Below are 3834 nucleotides of genomic sequence, written 5' to 3' on the forward strand. Positions count from 1 at the left end.
AAGGAAAAGCCAAGTGTGGAAGGTGCAATCGATTTGGGCACTTAACTAAAGATTGTGACAGTGGTAAACAAGTTGCAAACTGTGCAAAGGAAGAAGATGCAGTCACAGGAACAATGTTCTATGCATGTCATGCAAGCTCAATTGCAGCAAGCAAGTCTGTGTGGTTTGTTGACAGTGCTTGCAGCAACCATATGACCTCTCAAGAGTCTGTTTTAATAAACATAGACAGATCTGTAACATGCAAAGTGAAAATGGGCACAGGTGACCTTGTACAAGCTACTGCGAAAGGCACTATAGTTGTTGAAACTCAAAATGGGAAAAGATATATAAATGAAGTGTTGTTGGTTCCAGGCTTGGATGAAAACTTACTGAGCGTAGGCCAGATGATGGAGCATGGCTATTATGTCCTGTTTGGAGGCAATATGGCAGTGATCTTTGATGATAGCAAGCTTGATAATGTTGTTGCTAAAGTTGTAATGACTGGAAATAGATGTTTTCCATTGTCTTTGGAATCTGTCAACACAGTAGCAAGAAGAGCTGCAGTACAAGAAGATTCATGGGTTTGGCATAGAAGATTGGGGCATTTGAACTTTGCCAGCCTAAAGAAAATGCAACAAAAACAAATTGTGTTAGGCTTGCCTGATTTCTCAGAGAATGAAGGAGTGTGTGAAAGCTGTGTGTATGGCAAAAGTCACAGAGAACCATTTGAAAATGAGAAATCTTGGAGGGCAAACTATCCACTTGAGTTGGTACATACGGATGTATGTGGTCCAATGCAAAATGAGTCTATTGGAGGGAACAAATATTTCATCACATTCATTGATGACCATTCAAGAATGTGTTGGGTATATTTCCTCAGAAACAAGTCAGATGTGATAAATGTGTTCAAAAAATTCAAAGTTTTTGTTGAACTTCAAAGTGGTTTCAAATTGAAGAAACTAAGAAGTGACAGAGGTGGTGAATACACCTCACATGAATTTCTTGACTACTGCAGTGATCATGGCATGGAGAGACAATTGACTACACCCTACTCACCTCAGCAAAATGGGGTTGCTGAGAGAAGGAATAGAACCATTGGAGAAATGGCAAGATCAATGATGTCTGAGAAGAAAATTCCTGTTAAGTTCTGGGCTGAAGCAGTTGGCACTGCTGTGTATTTGCAAAATAGGTGTTATACCACTACAGTCACAGACAAAACACCATTTGAAGCTTACACAGGAAGAAAACCAGGTGTAAAACATCTGAGAGTGTTTGGAAGCATTTGTTACAGTCACATTCCATCAAATCTTAGACAGAAATTTGATGATAAGGCTAGCAAAGGAGTCTTTATGGGTTATGGCAGTTGTGAGAAAGGCTACAGGATCTATAATCTTCAAACTGAGAAGATTATACTTTCAAGAAGTGTTGTATTTGATGAGAACAAATCCTGGAATTGGGAAAGCAAGCAGGATGAAACAGTTTACATGCCTCTCACCATTGGAAAAGAAGACACTGAGATAACAGAAACAGAAGAACCTTCTCATGAAACTCACAGCATTGACTCTCCAAATCCTACTCAATTAATCTCAGATGATGAACATGTCCCTGGAAGCAACATTGCCAGTACAAGTCAAGGCTCAACACCAAGCAATACACCAGTAAAGCTGAGAAGCTTGGAGGACATTTATGCAAGATGTCATATGACCATTATTGAGCCTGAAACCTATCATGAAGCTATTGAAGACAATGCATGGAAGGAAGCCATGAATGCAGAGATTGAAACTATTGAGAAAAATGGAACTTGGGAGCTAGTTGAAAGACCTGCAGACAAGCCTGTCATAGGAGTAAAATGGGTGTACAAAACCAAACTGAATCTAGATGGATCAGTTCAAAAACACAAGGCTAGGCTTGTGGCAAAAGGGTATGCTCAAAAACCTGGTATTGACTACAATGAAACCTTTGCTCCAGTGGCAAGATTAGATACAATTCGAACTTTAATTGCACTTGCAGCTCAGAAGGGTTGGAAGCTGTTCCAATTGGATGTTAAGTCAGCTTTCTTGAATGGAGTACTTGAAGAGGAGGTTTACACTGAACAACCCGAGGGTTTTGAAGTCAAAAATGCTAGTCACAAGGTTTATAAGTTAAAGAAGGCTCTCTATGGTTTGAAGCAGGCCCCTAGAGCCTGGTACAGTGAGATTGACACTTATCTCACAAGCTGCAATTTCAAAAGAAGCATTAGTGAGGCTACCTTATATACTAGAACTGATGATGAAGGAAATATGATCATAGTCTCTATATATGTTGATGATATTGTATACACTGGAGGTAGCAATACATTGCTCAGGGAGTTTAAGAGAGACATGATGCAGAGGTATGAGATGACAGATTTAGGACTCTTACATCATTTCTTGGGAATGGGAGTTCTACAAACTGAAAAAGGGGTGTTCATCCATCAAAGCAAGTATGCAAAGTCTTTGCTTGTAAAGTTTGGCCTAGAGGATTGTAAGTCAGTGACAATTCCTCTACCCACAGGTGAGAAACTGAAGAAGGTTGATGGAAGTGAGTTAACTGATGAAGATTTGTTCAGGAAAATAGTTGGCAGTTTGCTATATTTAACTGCAACTAGGCCTGATATAATGTATGCAGCCAGTTTGCTATCAAGGTTCATGCATGGTCCCACGAAAAAACATATGGGGATAGCTAAAAGAGTTCTCAGATACATTCAAGGTACTCTCAGCTATGGTATTGAATTCACAAGGGACAAGGAGGCTGTTTTGATTGGTTTTTGTGACTCAGATTGGGCTGGAAGTGAAGATGACAGTAGGAGCACATCTGGATATGCATTTAGCTTTGGAAGTGGTGTTTTTTCATGGGCCTCAGTCAAGCAAAACACAGTTGCATTGTCAACTGCAGAAGCTGAATATGTCTCAGCAGCTGGAGCAACAGCTCAAGCCATCTGGCTAAGATTTGTGTTGGATGATTTTGGTGAATTGCAAGCTGATGCAACACCATTGTTCTGTGATAACATGTCAGCAATATCAATGGTCAAAAATCCAGTCTTTCATCAGAGAACCAGACACATAAACAGAAAATATCATTTTATTCGAGAAGCATTACAGCAAGGATCCATTGATGTGAAGTATTGCAGAAGTGAAGAGCAGTTGGCAGACATATTTACTAAAGCCTTGCCTAAAGATCGATTCAATTACTTGAGGATGAAGTTAGGAGTGAAGCCAGTAAGCAGCTTAAGAGAGGCTGTTGAGATTTAAGCTGTCTTCTAGCTTCTGAGTAATCCTGCAGAAGGTAATCCTGCAGATGAAGTCAAAAGGAAGCCGAAAGGTGTGAAGAAATGAAGACCTTACTAAAATTGGAAGGAGCTTTTTGAATTCAACGGCTAGTTTGTTTTTCTAGTTTTAGAAAGCTTACAGCTGGTTGTTTTTGTTTTAATTGTACTGAGTTTTCTCATTTCCTTCCAAGTGGATGGATGATATCCTTCCAGAACCATTTATGGTCGGAGAGAAGTACTAGGTCCCTAGAAGTAGGATCTGGTTTTAGACCGGCTGAGGACAATGATATAGTCTTTGTAATTGGTCTTTTGAGATTAAGAAAATATACAGAAAGACTTTTGGCTCTTCAAGTTTTCTCTCTAGCAAAACAAACATAAAAAATTTCCTTCAAACGATTTATTCAAAGTTTGAATCTTTATCAACTAAATAGCAACATGCCTGGTACCATTTCAAACACAAGAGTGTCTCAAACCTCACACAGTCGCTCCTTGTCAGCTGCAAACTGTTAAGAAAAAGAAGAAGAAGAGATGGTTTCCGCTGTGTTGCATTCTGTTAAGAAAAAGAAGAA

Source organism: the organism of the source record quoted next, unplaced genomic scaffold, assembly GCF_019419815.1.
Source record: "Pyrus x bretschneideri cultivar Hongxiangsu unplaced genomic scaffold, Pyrus_bretschneideri_v1 Contig26, whole genome shotgun sequence".
NCBI classification, from domain to species: Eukaryota; Viridiplantae; Streptophyta; class Magnoliopsida; order Rosales; family Rosaceae; genus Pyrus; species Pyrus x bretschneideri.